The 15,000-nt window shown below is 44.8% G+C and overlaps 1 protein-coding gene across 4 annotated transcripts in view; it reads left to right on the forward strand.

The window, feature by feature from the left end:
- The window catches only part of LOC123506723 (protein bric-a-brac 1-like), a 321,147-nt gene that overhangs the window by 215,581 nt on the left and 90,566 nt on the right, over nucleotides 1–15,000 (forward strand). The gene's annotated exons all lie outside the window — the stretch shown is intronic.

Below are 15,000 nucleotides of genomic sequence, written 5' to 3' on the forward strand. Positions count from 1 at the left end.
CGTCCGGTTTGACTCGAGTTTCACGTCCACCTGTCGAAAAGAAAGTAAATTAGAGTGTAATAATTGGGTACTAGTGCGTGTGGTCCTGTCACTTAAATATGTTAGTGGCGGCGGTGGACTCTGCGGGAGGTAAAGGTTTCTCCACTATGCTTCATTATTTGTTTTGTTTTAATTATGTGTTTGGTTAACTGTGTTTCGCTCTTTTTGGCTGGCGGGACGGTGACTCGAGTGAGTGAGTGGGTGGGTGCAAACCTTTGTTGGATTTATTCTTCCTCGCCACTTCCCAAAGCAAGTCCCTCTAAATGCTTCCTCATTCCTCTTGGTCTCTCTCTAACGTCTGCTCTGTTTCCTCACACTCACTACGCTAGAATTGTGGCGGTGATACGAGAGGCGCGCGCATTCACACACACACACACACACACACACACACACACACACACACACTAATCTTGACACCCCCGTCACACACACACAGGTACTCACGCTATACAACAGTGCCATTGATCTCTTCGGGGATTTCCAATTACCTGTCGGCTTGCGTGAAAGAAATCCAGTCAGTCTTTGGTCTCGCGGCAATCGGAACACGTGGGAGTCATGTGTGTTTATATATGTATGTATGTGTCGCCTTAAATCGTACACGGAATTTATGTGCATTTCCGTTGGTGAGTTCAAAGGTGCACGTACATGTAACCTCAGAACAGGTACACACAGGTATTGGGTGAACAGATCCCCTGCTGTTGTGTTTATCTGAAGTGTTGCAAGTGTTAGATAAAATGAATGTTAAGCCAGTGACGTTATTAGATGCAGGAAAATTTGACATTAGAAGCAAGGGAAAAATAAATAAGGCGGTTCTTTTTCTTGATTTTTTTTTCTTTTGTTTTTGTAAGAGTAATAATAATCCAGAGAAGTCTTGCAAGGTAATACATAAACAACAACAAAAAAAGAACCCCAAAAAATTTCTAGACTCGAACAAAAGAAACTCAAATCGCCATGAAAAACGAGGAGGAAATACAAAAAAAGAGAAGATTTTAAGAGCAGTAATCGGCATGGAAGATTAGTGGTTCCCTTTCCTCCCTTCCGGCCACCCAGACAGCCAAGTTTACATTCCTTATAAATAGGAATATATACACATCCTCGGAGGCCGCTGGTTTGTTTATCAGCCTCTGACGTGAGCATTTCCTGGCGATTTAAACAGCTGTCGGCCTCCCCCTTCAGTCGTGAGAGAGAAGGGCGCCGGCGATTGTGTGGAGCGCCATTGACAGGCTCAGTGATACATCCCTCATTGTTCTCAGCCGCCCGATTCTCTATTCAGAAAATGTATTTTAGTTGTGATAAGAGAGAGTGAGTGAGGGTGGAAAAAATGGGGGGAGGGGGAGTAAGAGATGAAGAATCGTTCGTGTCGGGGGTCAGGAGTCAGGGAGAGGGAGAGGGATGGGGAGGGAGGGAGGGAGGGAGGGAGGCTCAAGGCTAACACGAGTTGCTCACTGCACGGGAGGATCGGCCGTGTGTGTTTCGGTTTAATCATCCCTCGAGCTGAAGTTACGTAAAGGAAAAGAATAAAAAGTCATAGACGCGTTAGAGAGAGAGAGAGAGAGAGAGACTAGCATGGGGCAGCAGTACCAGCAGTTACATAAAGCAATAGCAAGTTGGTTCCTCGTCGTAAAATAAAAAAAAAATAAAAAAAATAATAATCCCATCGCTGTTTCCACGTGATACTCATACAGCACCACCCTGTGTATGCCTCCTCCTCCTCCTCCTCCTCCTCCTCCTCCTCCTCCTCCTCCTCCTCCTCCTCCTCCTAATGGTTTATCCTGCCCGTCTCCCATCAGCGCACAGGTTTATTTGCAGTTTTAACCCTTGGTAGCGTCGATGGAGGTGTAAAAGGAAGGAGGGCTGGGCGGGGCGGTGGTCCTGGCTGCCTCTGTCCTCATTCCGCGCTGCCCACTGTTTGGATTTGACGTTGCGCGTTTTTATCAGTGTCTGGATTAGTTAACTGCTGTCCATTGTTATTCTTTATGATCTTGCGTTGTTGTTGTTGTTGTTTTTTGTTATATGTAATTTTCCAGTAATTTTCCAGTGCGTCATTGCCTACGGGTTTTATTTGGGCATTTTTTCTTTCTGAGATGATTAATTAAGGTATTGTTTCTCTTATTTTTATTGATTATTTAAGTTATTATTCACGTTTTACCTTCACTAGCATGGCGTGAGTGTTTGTGTGTCATGCTGTCATCCTTTCATTTCCCTTTTTTTTTTTTTCTTTTCTTTTGTATAGAAGTTTTTTTTTTTTTTTTTTCCTAAGGGAGGAGGGTGGTGCTGTTATAATTGTGTATATGTACGTGTGTGTGTGTGTGTGTGTGTGTGTGTGTGTGTGTGTGTGTGTGTGTGTGTATTGGGGGGACGCATTGAAATGTTACGACTGGGCGTTGCTCTTGTGTTTTTGTCTGATTGTTTTTGTTATGATGTGCATAAATGTGAGTGAGGGAGAGGGGGAGTTCTCTCTCTCTCTCTCTCTCTCTCTCTCTCTCTCTCTCTCTCTCTCTCTCTCTCTCTCTCTCTCTCTCTCTCTCTCTCTCTCTCTCTTTTCCCCCTCCATCTCCTTTCTCTCTATATATCTCCCTGCATATCCCTCTCCTTTCACTGCCTCTGATCACCCATCCCTTCCCCTTCTCTCTCTCTCTCTCTCTCTCTCTCTCTCTCTCTCTCTCTCTCTCTCTCTCTCTCTCTCTCTCTCTCTGGTGTTGTCTTTATTCTCAACCTGATAAATGTTTACAACGCTTTTCCTTCATTCCTTTCCTCCTCCTTCTCCTCTTTCTCTTCCTCCTCCTTATCTCCCTCGTCCTCATCAGCATCCTTCTTGTCCTCCACGTCTTCGTCTTCATCCTTATCTTCTCCTTCCTCCTCGTCCTTCTTCTCCTCCTCCTCCTCCTCCTCCTCCTCCTCCTCCTCCTCCTCCTCCTCCTCCTCCTCCTCCTCCTCCTCCTCCTCCTCCTCCTCTTCCTTCCAAGTGTAGTTTAAGCTTACGTTGTGTTATAATAATTTCCTTCACCCTCCCCTGCCTTCCTTAACAACCTACATCTCCGTGCTCTCTTCCTTACATTACTCTCTCTCTCTCTCTCTCTCTCTCTCTCTCTCTCTCTCTCTCTCTCTCCATCCCACACCTTCCACAAGTGTTCAGATGTGTGGCGGGGCGCAGGTGTGGCTGGCCCAGGTTTGCATCTGAGTGACTCCCTGCAAGAGGTAACTTCGCTGGCCGTTTAGTCAGTGCCATTGGGGCGAGTCAGGCCTGTAATTACGCCGGCATCAGTATTCTCTAAGAGCTTGTATGAAGTCTTATTATAATCTTGGCAGTCCTGGCGCGCCCCTCCCAACAAGCTGCCTGGGCCCGTGTGCGATATTTGGCTTGCAGATTTAATAGTTGCTTTAAAAGAAGAATTTATTACACCCTCCCTCTCCCTCTCTCTTTTCTTTCTCTCTCTCTCTCTTTCATTTTCCTTCTCTTTCTTCCTCTCATTCTCTCACATTCACATCTGCCTCATGCTGGTTTCTTACACCTCTCTCTCTCTCTCTCTCTCTCTCTCTCTCTCTCTCTCTCTCTCTCTCTCTCTCTCTCTCTCTCTCTCTCTCTCTCTCTCTCTCTCTCTCTCTGCTGTTGTCATCGTTGCCCTCCTCGTCTTTCTCCTTTATCATGTTCTTCTCATTTTCCGTCTCATGTTCCCGGTACTGGTGTAGTTTTTGTTTTACTGACTTGGATTTTTTACTGGTTGCTGGTTAGTCTAATACAACTCACGCTATTCTCCTTGTTGGTAAGTCTCTCTAGCGCTGGACATGTCAGTTTCCTTTATCTCAAGTCACGACGCGGTACAAGTCACTTTAATACAGCCTCAGTCATTCCAGCGCCGTATGCAAGCTATTATGCAACGTAAGGCAAGTTAAGCAACACAAGTTAGTTAATTGGAACACTGTGAGTAAGTAGTAGTAAGTGAGTCCTCCCAAGAAATAGCGCAGTTGGTCCCTTTCCTTGGTGTTCGCGTCAAAGAAACGCTTGTATGCATATATTTGTTTATTTTTTTGCTGTATATTTATATAAATGCGTTAAGTCGTGTCCCGTTACAGTGAGTCAGCTTTCATAATTACTGGGGCCCGGGTGTCAAGGGTGAGTGCGTATGTACGGTGTCACGCAAAAAGTTTCGACATAGACCCTCAGTACAGTGTGTTCCATTGTGTTTCGATCACAACACATTCCTGGCACAGCGTGTTTCTGTGTGTACGGCATCGGGCACAGCGCCTCGCTCAGTGTTTTACAGCCCCGCACAGCCCATTACAAGTGGAGTACAGCCAACCAGCCTAACACAACGGTCGCTAAATGACCTAAACAATTTACTATCTCACCATAACTCCATACCATCCTTCCCTAGCCCAACACGCCAAGTACTAACACAGAATAGCCCAACACTGCCTCTCCCCAGCTGAGCACCATCACTAAATAGCCCAACACCGCCGCTTCCCAGGCAAGTACCAGCACAAAATAGCCCAATACAACCTCCTCCCACTCCCCCGCAGACCAGAACAAAGCGGTCCTCATCCAGTACTTGAGACACAGGCCATTGCGAGCCCAAACATCCTCACACAACAAACCAAAACAAAACCTCCGCCCCGCAGTACAAAGTCTCCGTAATTAAATACAAAGATGAACGAACTGACACCAAAAATGGAAGAAATTAAGGAGGAAGTAAAGCGAACAAAGGCTCTGGTATGGAACACGTAGAAGACCCGTCTGTCTTTTTGTCTGCGTGCTTTGTGTATCGTTTTGGCGCGAAAGGAAACGCGCGCGTGGGTTTGAGCGGCGGGTCAGACAGGGCTATAAAGACGGTAATTAAAGAGAGGGTGAAGCAATACTTGGATTATCCGAAGGTCATCATAACCGCTCGCAAGACAAGACTCAACACAGGCCCCGCTCGCTCTCTCTCTCTCTCTCTCTCTCTCTCTCTCTCTCTCTCTCTCTCTCTGGTATTCCACCTTCGTTCTTTCCTCTCTTCATCTCTCCATCTCTCCGCCTCCTTCTCCACCTCTCTCCTCCTCCTCCTCCTCCTCCTCCTCCTCCTCCTCCTCCTCCTCCTCCTCCGCTCCTTTCCTCCCCCTGTCTGTCTCTTTGTTTACGCTTTACTAGTTTATGCAAGTATTTGTTTTCTTGTTTATCTCTTCATATTTTTCCTTGAGAACTTGTTTATTGTGTCTCTTTCTTATAATTATCTTCAGTTTTCTATCTTTTACATCTCTCTCTTTCTTCCTCATTCTTTTGGTCTACAATTATGTTTTTCCTCCATGATAACCAGAGAGAGAGAGAGAGAGAGAGAGAGAGAGAGAGAGAATTCCCCGCCTCCTCATTAGTTTCTGTTATTCTTGAATAGATTTTTCATTTAGGGTATTAATTACGGGTTACGCCGCTGAGATTAATGGGTCGCGTTATGACGAGTGACGGATCTTGATTGTCGGGGAGAATGTGATTAATAAAACGAGGAAGAAAAGGCACCAGACTTGATTATTGTTTTGTACCACGCTGCGTCGGGCTGTCCGTGCGATGACCCCCTCCCCACTCCCCCCTTACACTCAACACCATCCCACTCCAGCAACCATACTAGCCTAACCCCTCTCCCTCTCTCTCCCTCTCTCTCCCTCCATCCCTCCCTCTCCTTCTTTTCCATCTCATGATTTCCTCTCACTCCAGACTCCTTTTCCAGCGTAATCTCTTTCTCTCCTCTTTTCCTTCTCATGCCTTTCACTCTCCCAGTCTTCCATGCTAACCTGACCTCTCTTTCCATTCTCTTTTTCCATGCCTTCCTCTCTCTTCCAGCCTCCCTTTCCAGAAAACATACTAAACTAATCTCTCGCCCTCTTCTTTCACCTTATCTTTTTCCTTCCACTAAACATCCTCTTCTTTTCCTCATTCTTGCTTTTCCTGTGCTTTCCAGTCATCCTAACTAGCCATTGTAACTTCAGCTCCTTTTCCTCATCCACGTCTCTTCCTTTGATCCATCCTTCTCAAACAGCCACTCTAGCCTTTAACCTTTCCTTTTCCTTATCTTCCTTACCTCTCTACCTTCCAGCCATCTTATATCCTATCTCTTTTCACTATCTTTCTCTCTCTTACTCTGTTCCTTTTTAACTTCTATTCCTTCCTTTCAGCAACTTTTAGACACTGTTGCCAATGTCTTCAAGTATTTCTAACATTTCTTTTCCCAATCTATCAGCTTTCCCTTTCTTGCTTAATACCATCATTTAGTTTTTGCGCATGGGTACTATTTCAACCCACACGTCCACGCATCAACTTTCTCACACATGCAGAGTTCACATTATATCTCTTTCGTCAATCCTTGTATCTTTTAGCTTTACTTTTCATCCTTTATTCTTTTTATTCGTATTTTTGTATCTGTCAGCTCAGTTTCCGTTCAGTCGTACCTCTTAAACTTCACGCAGTCACACTCACCTATTCCACTGAACCCTACGCATGCAAACGCCATTTCTCTCACTCACATCAAGTAACGCAAAGTACCGGCGATTTTTTCACCCCACTAACTCCCCTCTGGCGCCCTCTTGTGCCTCGTCCACCCCCAACACTGCCTCCAAACCGTAACACACCTACAGGCTCTCACCGACTCGATTGGCATTAAAGAATCACACACACACACACACACACACACACACACACACACACACACACACACACACACACACACACACACACACACACACACACACACACACACACACACACACACACACACACACACACACACACACACACACACACGCTTTTTTTCATGTAAAAAAGGAGGACTGGCCAAGGACAACAAACATATAAAGAAAAAAAGGCCCACTTAGATGTTAGTCTCCTTGTAGAGCCGATAGAATTAGCCAAAGGATAGGGACATGTCTTGAAACACACACACACACACACACACACACACACACACACACACACACACACACACACACACACACACAAAGGGGTCATATCTTCATCGCCTCATTTCATCATCCTCAGAGCCACACCCACGAGCCAAAGGTTTCGTAGATTACACACAGACACACCGACAGCTAGACAGACAAAGCGAGCTGCGCCACAGACAAAACAAATGAAACTCGTTACGTTAGGTAGGGCGAGGCTTGCGGGAGGAGAGGTGGATGTATACGTACACACACACACACACACACACACACACACACACACACACACACACACACACACACACACACACACGCGAACATCCCCGTCCGTGCATTTATTAGCGCATTCGTCGATTCGTGTATTCGTTGTAGGAGTGAGTGAGTGCGTTGTTATTTTTCGAGTTCGTTATGTGCTTGTTATTCCTTCTCTTTTCTTTTATTCTTTTTTTATTCGTGAATTTGTTATACGCGTTATTTGCTGATTTGTTTAGTCTGCTTTCACGTTTATTTGCATATTCGTTTAGTCTAGGCTTAGTATATTAGGCATTCTCTCTCTCTCTCTCTCTCTCTCTCTCTCTCTCTCTCTCTCTCTCTCTCTCTCTCTCTCTCTCTCTCTCTCCAAAGATCCAAACTAGCGAAGGAAAGAAGGGATACAAACAGGAATGAGCGACCCGAGGCATCGATAAGCAAGGCATCAGCGGCGCGGCAAAGTCGAAACCGCGTAGCTCAGAGCGGCGACTGATTGACAGACTGTTATTAGCCCGACGATGCGCAAGCTGAGACAAGCCAACCCAGGGGACCGAACGTAACCGAGACGGGCCGAAGTAAACCGACACGAACCTCTGAGCCGAGTGAAGCCGAGGTGAGCCGAGCCAAACATGTGTTGATGTCCTTCCGTGCCGAACCCAAGCTAAAGATTTAATTAACTGACTCGCCGAAACCACCTTCTAAAATGTGGAGAGAGAGAGAGAGAGAGAGAGAGAGAGAGAGAGAGATGGGGGGGAGTGCTTATGGCTTTGAAGGAAGGTAAGGGAGAAGTTGAATAGCAGAGAGAGGGAGAGAGAAAGTAAGGGGAGAGGAAGAGGAATAACTTTGAGAGGATAAGAGAAGTAGAAATAGCCAGTAAGGGAAGGCGGTAGAAGGTGCAGCTGATAACTTTGGAGGAAGAGAAGGGAGGAAGGAATACTTTACAGAAGAGGAAGAGGGAAAGTGATACCTGGCCTGAGAGAGAGAGAGAGAGAGAGAGAGAGAGAGAGAGAGAGAGAGAGAGAGAGAGAGAGAGAGAGGTAAAGTATAGAAGTTAGTAAAGTAAGGACAGGGAAGAGAAAGAGGGAGCAATGATGAAAGAAAAGGTCTTGCTTGTGAATTTAGCGAATCACCAGAGAGAGAGAGAGAGAGAGAGAGAGAGAGAGAGAGAGAGAGAGAGTCTGTGTGTTCATGGTTATATAAATACACAAACCTTACACCCCATACTTCCAACATGGTGGTCTGGCTGTCCCTAATCTTACATGAATAAGATCTAAGAGAGAGAGAGAGAGAGAGAGAGAGAGAGAGAGAGAGAGAGAGAGAGAGAGGTGGGGGGGCAACCAAACACTTTCCTTCCTTCCTTTCCTTCCTCCCTCCACTCCTCCACCTCCTCCTCCTCCTCCTCCTCCTCCTCCTCCTCCTCCTCCTCCTCCTCCTCCTCCTCCTCCTCCAACCAAACCCTCAAGTCGTATTCTAGGATTGAGGTCTTTGTTCTCATAATCAGAGAGAGCAATAAAAGTCTTATCACACTGTGCTTATGAACGTTATATTATAATGGAAAGTGATAACCTATCGTGCCATATCAACATAGCAGACTTACACAATGATGCCAGCTCCACTCACCACCAACCTAACCCTCGCTAACTCTATCAAGGCTAAATCCGACCTTACACGTACTTCCCCTAAGGTTTATTTCGCCCCAGCTGTGAAGTTCGCTGGGATACGCCGGTTCGTGCCCATAGGAAAATTTGGGAACCAGAGAGGGTGGTTGTGGAATGGTTTTTTAGTATATTTGTGTGAACCCAGTACGGACTTGGAGGGGTTTTGAAGGGGGAGGCTGCGGCGTGATGGTTGTGAATGGGGAGGGGTAAAGGGGCTTATTGCGGGGAATGGGAGAGGAAAGATGTGGGAAGGGAGAATGGGAGAGGGAGAATATAAGAGATGTTGTCCGTGGCGTCACCTTGAGAGGGAGAGAGAGAGAGAGAGAGAAACAGCACATGGTAAGAAGGGCGGAGTGATACACATGGCAACATTTTCTCACTTACAAGCGCCCCCTCACGGCACACGGAGGGGGAAGCGGCCACTAAATAATTTTATGGCAATTTTATCTCCCGCTGACCTTTGGCGGTGAGCTGGTGAGAGGCAATGGATGGAGGGCACGGCAGGCGAGACTGGAGGAAAAACGAGAGAAAGGATATGAGGCGATAAAAAATAAATTATACCTACTCTTGTTACCTGCTTGCACTGGTACGCTCAGGTGGTTAATTGAACTAAGGTGTGGGCGTATTGAACCAGGTAAGGGTGGAGGAGGTGTGCAGGTATAGACTCCTCCGTATCACCTATCTTACCTCACCAGCTCGTCACGCATCCAAAATAATAGATACGTTAGGTGGAGATGAAGCTTAATCAGTTTTGTATCACCTGTGTCACCTTGAAAGTCCCTCGTCCATCTGTAATAATGTTAGGTAAGGTTAGGATAGCTCAGGTTACGTTCATTCACTATTGGTTATGGTAGGTTGGGTTGGGTTGGGTTTGGTTTGGTTATGGTAGGTTGGGTTGTGTTAGGTTAAGTAGGGATGGGTTAGGTTATATTAGGTTAGGTTGGAGGGGAGTGGAGTAGGTGGAACAGAGGTGGTTCCATATTACCTGCGTCACCTTGCCATGCCCTGACACACCCGAAATAATAAATAGGAGGAGTAAAATAGGCACAGAAGGCCACCAGGTGAGAAAGAACGCCATTAACTGTGTTCCAGAGAGAGAGAGAGAGAGAGAGAGAGAGAGAGAGAGAGAGAGAGTTTCATTCCAGTTCGCAATTTCGAGTCATCCATTTCTTTCGTTGCCTCTATTATTATATAACCATTACACCTGATATGAATAAATGGCCGCCGGACGGGGTGGCTGCAATGCCTTATCAAAATAATTAATCTTGACGGACCCCGCGGCACCTCAGCTCGTCATTATCATCATCATCATCACGCTCGTCATTATTATTAGGCTTCGGCGTCTTCGGGTGCGGAACATGACCGTCATTTCGCTCCCACCTCCTTATTTTTTCACTGTACTGTCATTTCCGTGGCATTGTACGAGGCGTGTAGGGGTCGCCTTTATATTATATTTCATTGTCGCGCCAGTTTCCGTCAGGGCAGGAGGCGAGGGAAGGGAAGGGAAGGGATGGGGGAAGGGAAGAGAAGGGAAAGGAGTGGGTGGGAGGGAAGGGCAGACTGGGGTGCGATGTAAACAAACCGTGACGTCATGATGGATAGCCCAGGCCAGACTTGCTTTTTTTAATGTTTTCTTTATTTTTTTCTCGTCTCTATCTCTGGTCCCTCGCGTCTCGTGTCTCTTACCCTATGGTTAGACTTCTCTCTCTCTTCATCTCTCTCTCTCTCTCTCTCTCTCTCTCTCTCTCTCTCTCTGGCAGTGTTTATTACGTGCGTTTGTTCTTGGCGTGGCAGGGTATGATTTTCCTGCCCGTTGTGTTGTTCTTTCTACTAAAAGCGACGGACAAACGCCACGCATGCCAAATAATCATATCATTACTGCCCAACAAGCTCAGCACAACCAGAGAATTTTTTTAAACTTACTCTCATTTTTTAAACTTATTCTCTTTTTCATATAATTTTATCATTTTTCATCATTTTATAGTATATTGTTCATGTCGTTTTCCTTTTTTTCTTGACTATATTATCTTTTACTTCATATTTTTCTTTCTCGTTATATTTTTTTTTCCCGTCTTGTTCATTTTTATGTTCTTTTTGTATGATATTGCTTGTTTGTTCTTTTTATAATACATTCTCTCTTCGTCACGTAATATTTCCTTTTATCATCACACTTTTATTTTTTTTTTTTCACATGTCATTTTCCATTACATTTTCTTTTTCTTCTTCATCATATTCTTAGTTGTCATTCCATTATAAATTTCCTCTCACAAAACATTCACTTTTCCTCACGCTGTTCCGATACATTCCCTTCATATGAGATTCCTCTTTCGCACATCACTCCTAGGTCCGTATTCTGAAACGCTCCGCTCTCTCACCACGACTATTTTCCAAGGACACAGAGAGATGACATGCCGGGTTTCTGAGGCTGTTCCTCCCGTAAATTGTGTGGTAACCTGTTCATTTGTCACTAGAACCTTAAAAACACCCTTGAAAACTTGTGTCACTTAAACAGGAGCATTTTGAAGTAATGGAGGTGCGGCATTGAACTGTTTCTGTCTATGGTCCCTAGACTAGAGGCAGTTCTTTATATTTCAACTAATAGTCCCTCCTCCTACTTGTGGGTGTAAGCGGTGGGCGGCGGTCGAAGGCTGGAGTCCCATCACGCTGGCCTAAGTGATAGTGAGACGCGGCGATGAAGCTGAGCGGCGAAAGTGACCGTGCGGAGTGAATTCATGATACTAAGTTGTAATAATAATGAGATAATGAGTGGACGCCGCGATAGACCATAATACTCCGCCGGTATGACTCGGGCTCAAGAACATAATGATAGGCGGATGGTAATATATATGATATAATGAGACTCGCCTCTCATTTGTGTTCGATAATAACGAGTTTCCTTCGGGACATGACTTGGCTGGCTGTGATTACGGAGTCCCCTCTATGTTTACCTGTGTTAATGACCGGAGGGAGGCACGGGGGACAGGTACGAGGGGGGTAAGATGATGCTATGCTCCCCTGTACTAACGTGGAGATGAACTTAGCATATCAGGAGCGATGTTACCTGGTGTGCCTTTTACCTGAGGGGCGCAAGGGTGGAAGTATGATGTCAGGGTGAGTGCCGAGGCTGCCTGGGAGATTAGAGCGCTGGGGACTTTTAGTGTGGCTTGGAAATATAGGGTGAAAAGGAAGCTCAGGTGATGACGGGCCAGGGTGTGAGAGTTAGAAGGGGGAAAGTGGTGAGAGGTAAATTACTGGAGAGAGAGAGAGAGAGAGAGAGAGAGAGAGAGAGAGAGAGAGAGAGAGAGTAGGGTGAAGGGGGTCAGTGGCCTCTGCCCCGCCAGAAGACAAATGTAAACAAAGCTTTATATTTGGTCTGGCCACACCTCACTTTCCGTCCATAGGAACCGAATTTTCTCCTGAACCAACATGACCACACTCCTTCCCTTCACACATACATTTGCTCCCTCCCTCCAGCCTTTCCTCCTCCTCCTCCTCCTCCTCCTCCTCCTCCTCCTCCTCCTCCTCCTCCTCCTCCTCCTCTTGTGTATTTGTTTTTCCATATTTCTTCTCGTCCCTCGTGCCCTTCTTGGTATTCACGTTTTTAGGCTTATTTATATTTATTTTTCTCTTCTTCCTCTTTATCTCTTACGTTTCTGAGCCATGTTTTCTTTTTTTTCTCCTCTCTCCTCTCTCTTTCTCTCTCTCTCTCTCTCTCTCTCTCTCTCTCTCTCTCTCTCTCTCTCTCTCTCTCTCTCTCTCTCTCATTACTCGTCTTCTCTTCATTCTTGTTACACCTCTTCCTTGGTCTTCATTCCTATGCCCGTCTGCCAACTTTTTGCTCTTTTCTCTCCTCTCTCTCTCTCTCTCTCTTTCTTTCTCTCACTCTCTCCTCTGCGTTCTTGCTTTTTCTTTCTTTTTTTTTCTTCGTTTTTGCTTCTTGTTCTCCTCAGTGCCCTTGTAACTTTACGAGACTTACCCCTCCTCCTCCTCCTCCTCCTCCTCCTCCTCCTTCTCCTTCTCCTCCTCCTCCGCTGCTTCCTCCTCTTGGTCTCCTACACCTGCCTGTAGACAAACTTACACCTTCCTTCACCCCCTCCTTCACTTAACCCATTCCTTACCTCTTCACCTGCCCTTTCCCACCCCCCCTTGCACCCCTACAACCCTCCCTCCCCTTCCTCACCTGGGCCTCCATCACACCTGGCCAGTGTTTGTGGTGCCTCCTCGCTCAGGTAACGCCACACACCTGGGCGGCCTTCTGGATTCACTTGAAAGATGAAAAAAAAGGCGTTATTGACTCTAGAGATCACGAAAGAAGCAGCTATTCTGTTATTTTTCTGCTATCTTTTTTTTTTTTTTTTTAATGTAATGATCCGAGGTGTAGTAAAGGAATTTGATGCTTATTGTGAAGGGTATTAGCGTGTTTTTTAGGGTTTTAGTGGTTCTGAATTATTTTTATCTTGTTGATAGAGGTAAGATCGATGGTGTAATTTGAGTGAGGTGGCTGAAGAGAAGGAAGGAGGATAAGGGTTTTGATTCAAAGGGTCACAAAGCTAAGGGTGTGTTAAGGGGTATTTGATCCTTTTTGAAGTTCCGTTTGAGAAGTGAAGGTGCAGATCGAGGGCGGCATTTGAACATAGTGATAAAGAAAAGAGGCCAAGTGGTAAGGAATTCAGTACTAAAAATTAAAGGAATAAGAATGTTTTGTTAAGTATTTAGGGACTTCACGTTACGATTTTTAGGCCTAGAAATAATAATAAGGAATCTGATTTAAAAGTTTGTGGGATTAAGTATATTTAGTATCTCAATAGTCTAAATTCTGTATCAAAGGAAGAAGATGGAGATTCACTTTACAATATGAGGTAGTATAGATAAAAACGATAAGGGATTTGATTCTAAGTGATAAAAGATTAAAGATGTTTTGAATGTGTTTGAAGCTTATGTGAGCCAAAGCCATTTAAGTAAAATTTATAGCAAGGTACAGAAGTAACATTAAAGACTGAGAGACGTAAGATATGTTTCTCTTTTTAATTTTACCATACTTGAGAGAGAGAGAGAGAGAGAGAGAGAGAGAGAGAGAGAGAGAGAGAGAGAGAGAGAGAGATAGTTGGGCGATCGAAGGGACCTATTATTGAGAGGAACAAGAGGAGATAATGAATATGCAATGGTGTCACGTGCACTTCTCATACTTAAGAGAGGAGAACATAAAAGCGAAAATGACAGGAAACAGAAGAAAAATTAATGACAAATAATGAAACTGAAAAATAAGAGAAATCATGTGTACAAAAAGAAAAGGGTGAGAAATTATACTTGAAATTAAAGACTTAGAAGATAATTAAATGATAAGAAAACTAGAAAAGAATAATGATATCGAAAAACTAGAGGAAGATGATAAAGAAGTGAGAAATAACAACAAATCGTTATAAAAAAAATATAAAAGCGAAGATGAAGAAAATGAAAAAGAATGATAAGGATTTAAATATTTCTACATTGCATAAAACAGAAACACATTGAAGGATACTTAGGAAAATGAGCGTAGAGAGAGAGAGAGAGAGAGAGAGAGAGAGAGAGAGAGAGAGAGAGAGATATTAAATAAGGAATCGTAGGTGTTCAGTGGGAGGGATTAAAGACTTCTCTGTCCACCTTATCATTTTTGCTGATAAAAAAGATAAAGGATTAATTATTTTAACAGATAAAGATAAAAAAAATATTGGTAATATTACGACGCCATGTGGAAGACTCGATCCTGCCTGTGTGTGTGTGTGTGTGTGTGTGTGTGTGTGTGTGTGTGTGTGTGTGTGTGTGTGTGTGTACATATGGTAATTAATGAGATGTGTGTGTTCTCTGCAGGTGTATTCTAAGGTGTGTAGCGGAGTGTAGCGCTGTGGTCTGTGTATACATGTTCCCCCCTCTCCCCCACCTCCCTATCCCATCCATAACCCTCCATTCCTTCCGTCTTCCCTATCTCCTTCCCCTTCCATTATCCTGCAGGGGAAAGGTATGGGTGTATAGTTGCCTGGTTCTATACAAATTTACCGTCCCATCACTATCTTATCACATATTTGTATGGTAGTATTGGTAGTAGTAGTAGTAGTAGTAGTAGTAGTAGTAGTAGTAGTTATTGTTGGCGTTGTTGTCGTAGTTGTGGTGG

The sequence above is a fragment of the Portunus trituberculatus genome, chromosome 20 (assembly GCF_017591435.1).
Source record: "Portunus trituberculatus isolate SZX2019 chromosome 20, ASM1759143v1, whole genome shotgun sequence".
In the NCBI taxonomy this organism is placed as follows: Eukaryota; Metazoa; Arthropoda; class Malacostraca; order Decapoda; family Portunidae; genus Portunus; species Portunus trituberculatus.